Here is a 5792-nt window from a genome sequence, read left to right as displayed (position 1 = left end):
GGAACCAGGTGGTGGGTATTAGAGAGGGCACGGACTGCATGGAGCACTGGGTGTGGTACAAAAACAATGAATACTGTTATGCTGAAAATAAATAAAAAATGATAAAAAATATAAATTGTTTTACTTGCTTGCATTCCAATCTTACCATAAAAAAATCAGTGATTTAATGACTATAATAGGGTGTGTTGTGTTTATAATTGTCCTTAAAAGTGAAATGTCTTTCTGTTTGTGTTGTGTATCAAGTGAGTTAAATCAAGGCTCATTAGAAATTTCCGGTTGATTTCTTCTGAAAGTAAATCAACCTCTTGTAGTTTCGTGCGTGGATGGTGAGATACAGACTCTTCAGTAAAGACTATGGACTAATGTTTCTGGGAGTCGCTCTAGTTCTAATCGTGTGACATAATACACAAATAAAACAATAATTTACTCAATTCATGTGTTACTCTTTTCTTTCTCAGCAGATAGTGTGGCCAACTGCATGGAATTTAGAAGCACATTAGCAAAACATAAATTAAAGCTTAAAGCCAGAACAAAATAAAACAGTGTATCAGACAAAGAGGATTCCCATTATTTTCACCCTCTCTTCTATGGAGAGTATCTTATCTGTTGTCAGTTGTGGAAGCATTTTGATATTGTGAAACAAATGTGATTTTGAGAAGATAAACATTGTAGCTGATCACTATTTGTACCTGTCACCCTTTTTTTTTTAAATTTCTTTTCAGCGTAACAGTATTCATTGTTTTTGCACCACACCCAGTGCTCCATGTAATCCGTGCCCTCTCTAATACCCACCACCTGGTTCCTTTTTAAAGTGATAGTAAATATCTGGAATGACTTTTAGAAGAGTGGTTCCTTTCCTTTTTTCCCACTTACAATTATTTTGCAAGGGGGCTGTGGGCACCACCCAAGAGTATTTTCTTGATGATGCTGTTTGAGATGTTCTCTATTGCCAATGCTCCTTATTGTGGGTCCGTCTACTTTTATTTTTTCAGTTTTTAACAAGATCCCATTACTGACTTACTTAACAGTTCTAGTGACCTATAATTTACCTACCGTAAGTTGTAAATTCATAAATCAGTGATTTGTCTTAAATTTCTACAGTTGTGTATCTATCACCACCATTCAGTTTTGGAACACTTACATCATCCTAAAAAGTTTTCTTATGCCTATTCCTACCCCCAGTCCCAGGCAACTACTGATTTGTTTTCTGTCTTTATAAAATTTTCTGTGACATTTCATATAAATGGGATAATAAAATATGTAGTTTTTTGCACCTGGCTTCTTTCACTCGGTATAATGTTTTCAAGGATCGTTCAAGTTAGAGCATGAATAAATACTTCACTCTTTTTATGACTGAGCAATATTCTATAACATGGATATTTCAGATTTTGAAATAAATCAGTTGAATGAATGAATGAATTATTCACTCATCAACTGATCAACATTTATATCATTTCTACTTTTTTGGGTATTATGAATAATGCTGCTATGAACATTTTGTATACAAGTTTTGTGTGGACATATATTTCCATTTCTCTTAGGTATATACCAAGGAATGGGATTGCCGGGTCATAAGGTATCTTTATGTTTGTCATTTTGAGGACCAGCCAAATTGTTTTCCAGAGTAGCTGCAACCATTTTACAACCCCATAGCAATGTATAAGGGTACCAATTTCTACTTATCCTTGCCAATACTTGGTATAGCCTGTTTCTAAAATTTTAGCTATCCTATTGATTGTAAAATAGCATCTCATAGTTTAATGGTGTCTTTTGAAATGCAAGTAGAGTCTAATATATTAATATTATCTTTGAAGGATAATGCTTTTGATATATTTAAGAACTCTTTCCCTAATCCAAGTTTACAAAAGATTTCCACCTGTTTTCTTCTAGAAGTTTCACAGCTTTCACTCTTCCATTTAAATCCATGGTCCACTGTGTGTGTGTGTGTATGTGCTGAGGTAAGGGTCTAAGTTATGATTTTTTTGACTATAGATATGTAATTATCATGGTATCCTTTATTAAAAAGACAATTCTTTCTGTACTGAATTGTCTCAATACCTTCATGAAAATCAATTAACCATAAATAGAAGGTTTTAGGTCTGGGGTCTCAATTTTATTCTATTGAACTATATGCCTACTGATATGACAATACCACCATGTCTTGATTACTGCAATTTTATATATATATATATATATATATATATATATATATATACATATATATATATATAATTTTAGTTTTCTTGATTATAAGTTGTCAATAATATAGAAACATTTTTAATATAACAGAACATTTAGTTACATCCATTTCCCATCAACACACTAATCATTTAATGATGATTATATTGGCCATTTCCATTGGTTGGCAGGAGGCTCTTCCACTAAAGGCTCCCATGGTTTCCACTGTAACATATTTCTTGCCAGACTTAGTTCATTTTCAGCCTGAAGAATAACCTCTTCTAGTTGGCTGCACTGAAGTTGGTCTTCTAATTTCTTAACATCTGGTTACGCTTTAACCATACTCAGCTTCTCATTTGTAATCTGTTCTGTGTAGTTTCTATATGCTGCATTTTTAGGAATTTGCTCAAGAACATCAAGAATCTTTGAGTACAATATTCTTAGCCTCTCGTGTGGACTCTCACATACAGCCAATCCCACAAGGCCGGTGGTCTTCTTCAGCAAATCCGCCATGATGGCGCCGACCAATTTTTAATATATTTTGAAACCAGAGAGTGTAATTACTTTGTTCTCTTCAAAATTGTTTTGATTACACTAGGTCTTCTGCATTTTCATATAAAATTTGAATCAGCTTATCAAATTATTTAAAAAGCTATTGAGATTTTGAAGGAATGGCATTAAACTTACAGACCAATTTGCTCAATATTGAGTTTCCCACTCCATGAACATGAAATGTCTCTCCATTTATATAGAATTTCTCTCTTTTCAGCAATATTTGATACATTCAAGTGTACACACCTTTTTCATGGAATTTATTTAGACAATTTTTGATGCTATAGTGAATGGAATTATTTTCTTAATTTGTATATCAAATTATGTTGTATACCTTAAATATATATAATTTTTACTAAAAATAAAATAAAGAATAAAAAGAAGCATGAATATAAGATGTTTGAAGGAATTTAAAAGGAGGTGGAGTGTTAATAGGCATTTTGTTGAGTGATCCTTTTTCTAATGCAGAAGAACTGTATCAGGTGAAGAACTGAGAAATCCATATTCATGAAATCTCTGAGCATTTGGGATCAGATACCAGATTCCTAAGGCTTAGGATGAGAAGGTTAAACCAGCTCTGCTCCTTCCAACCACCACTTGATGGCCACTAAATGAACCAAAGTATATTTAAAAAGGCAAGGCAGGGGGCGCCTGGGTGGCTCAGTGGGTTAGGGCCTCTGCCTTCGGCTCAGGTCATGATCCCAGGGTCCTGGGATCGAGCCCCGCATCAGGCTCTCTGCTCAGCAGGGAGCTTTCTTCCCTTCCTCCCTCTACCTGCCTCTCTGCTTACTTGTGATCTCTGTCAAATAGATAAATGAAAAATCTTAAAAAAAAAAAAAAAAAGGCAAGGCAGAAAAAGAGGAGGTGCTTCATCCAAGTTATGACTTAATAAAGCCTTAAGTACAGTGGCTCAAAATGCAAGTAGGGGTGTGCTGATAGGGAAACAGATATGACAGAGGTATCACTAATGATAGTTGTGGTTCAGGGTCTTGATGGGTGCTTGCCCACCAGCTAAAGTTCTGGGACCTCTTCTACTCCACACATCCTTGACCAAGTGTTCAAGATTTTTGGTTTTACAAGTGTCCTCAATGGAGCTGGGCATGTCTACAAGCAGCCGACCTTGGGGAGAAAGAAAAGCCAAGTGACACAGTTGAGCAACATCCTATTTGGCAAAAGCAGCAGAAGAGCTGCTGATTAAGTCCTCTCTGATGCCAATCTGGGTAAGGTTGCTAACCATTAGTACTAAGTAACCATGGTACTAAAGGCCCTTGAAAGGTAACATGTTCCAAGCTTAGCCAATAATTATAACTCACCTTTTAGCCACAGTAGTCTGTGTTAGGGGTGGGAAGGTGGCCTGGGACTTCATATAAAGATGGGGGAGAGAAGTTCTCTTGTGGGTGACTTGCTGGAAAAGGATAATCTAGATATTAGCCCAAGTCAAATGCTAGTATTCTCATGATGTAGGAAGCTCTCCTTTATCTAGTAGGAGAGGATGAGATCAATACTGAAAATAAGTAATCTGAAAAATAGAGATATCTATCATCTACCTACCTATCTATCATGTATCTATGGGGAGATAACTTGATCCACTCTGTTTTCACAGTTCCACCAAAAAAGAAAAAAAAAAAGCTGAGTTTTGTTACTCGGTACCTGAAGAATCCTGAGGAATCTACGACCTTTTCACACAAAAATTTGAAAAATATCAGGGAAGTTGGGACCAATGTTTTGGGGGATGCCTGAAGTCCTAGTTGTTTTGGAGAGTTGATTAAAAATATTTTCTCCTGCTGCAGATAGTGGGAGTGCTAATAGCACAGCTGACATATTGTAAAAGAATAGAAATTTTGGCTGATATTCTTGCCTAGATAGAAAACCATCTATTATTACATGGAAAATAAGAAGAGAAAAATCTGATAAATCTTAAAAAAAAAAGTTCCACTTAAGAATTTTTTTCAAGCGGATCCTTTGTTTCTTATTCTCAGAATGAATTGGATATTTCACATCTGCTTCAAAATAGGTAAGTTGGTAAGATTCCATTGGAAACATAATTGCAATTGATCAAACTCTGAGTATAAGAATGTGTTTAAAGATAAACACAAACTTATCAGAATGAGCTCTGGGCTCTGTGCACAGGGAAAAAGACACCAAAGATGACTAGAGTTTCAAATATTCTCTTATGCAAAGGCAGTTTAGGACAATATCCTTTTGGCTTTCATGGTGATGGATCACGTTTGCAGAAGTATTTGGGTCAAATGTAAACGAATGTCTATGTTACCTTCTTTGGAAGCTGTTTCCGAGGGAACAGCAGGATGTCTGAAGAACTGGATTGATGTTGTGGATGCATGGACTGTGGGAGATCAAATGGGAAGATGCTTCTTTTTTTATCCTAAAAGATTTATTTATTTATTTGAGAGAGACAGCGTGGAGCAGGGACGGGCAGAGGGATTGGGAGAGAAACTTCAGGAGACTCCATGCTTAGTGGGGAGCCTGACACCAGGCTTGATCTCACGACCTGAGATCACGACCCGAGATCACCACCTAACCTGAGCCAAAACCAAGAGTTAGATGCTTAACTGATTGTGCCACCCAGGTGCCCCAGGACGGTGCTTACCAATGAGGACTCAGGAGACAGATTACCTGAATTTGATTCCCAGCTCCACCATTTATTAACTGTGTGACTTTGAGCAAGTCATGTAACCTCTATTGCAATGTCCCCATGTGTAAAATAAATATAAAAAGAATCCATACCAGTTGACTTTAGGAAAAGGAAATTATCAGGGTGGGCCTAGTCTAATCATATGAACCCTTAAAATCTTGGTCTAGAGCTCAGAGACAGGGATGTCAGAGGCAAAATCTGAGGGATCTGACAGGAACAAAATTCTCTTGCTAACTTGGAACATGGAGAGTCCCGTGCGGCAAGACCCTGAGAGCGTTTAGGAACTTAGAATGACCTCTAGCTCACAGCCAGTACATAAATGGGAAACTCAGTCCTACAAGTGCAACAGATAAATTTAGCCAACAACCCAAGAGAAATGTATTCTTCCTCAGAGCCTCTAGAAAGGAGC

At 36.7% G+C, this 5792-nt stretch overlaps 1 pseudogene; it reads right to left on the bottom strand.

The window, feature by feature from the left end:
- Positions 1-2274: 2274 nt before the first annotated feature.
- LOC125082257 (NADH dehydrogenase [ubiquinone] 1 alpha subcomplex subunit 5-like) lies at positions 2275-2691 on the bottom strand (annotated as a pseudogene).
- Between the last annotated feature and the right edge of the window lie 3101 nt (positions 2692-5792).

The sequence above is a fragment of the Lutra lutra genome, chromosome 12 (genome assembly GCF_902655055.1).
Source record: "Lutra lutra chromosome 12, mLutLut1.2, whole genome shotgun sequence".
Classification (NCBI taxonomy): Eukaryota; Metazoa; Chordata; class Mammalia; order Carnivora; family Mustelidae; genus Lutra; species Lutra lutra.
Note: the sequence above shows the minus strand (reverse complement) of the source record. Positions and strands in the feature narration are given on the sequence as shown.